We start from the raw sequence: 216 nt of genomic DNA, 5'->3' as shown, positions 1-216 counted from the left end.
GAGAGTACAACATGCTGCTGCTGTGGCTTCCCGCATGGATGCCTCATTGGAAATAGGCACGTTCCCTCGATTGACTACAGGACCTATAATGACGAGTGATCAACATTAGCTTTTCACTAAATTTCTGAATTTGAAACCTCCAGTTTTTAAGGGTGCTGAATCTGAGGATGCCTATGATTTTCTGGTTGATTGTCATGAGTTGCTACATAAGATGGG

Source organism: Solanum pennellii, chromosome 5 (genome assembly GCF_001406875.1).
Source record: "Solanum pennellii chromosome 5, SPENNV200".
Classification (NCBI taxonomy): Eukaryota; Viridiplantae; Streptophyta; class Magnoliopsida; order Solanales; family Solanaceae; genus Solanum; species Solanum pennellii.
This window is presented reverse-complemented; position numbering follows the sequence as displayed.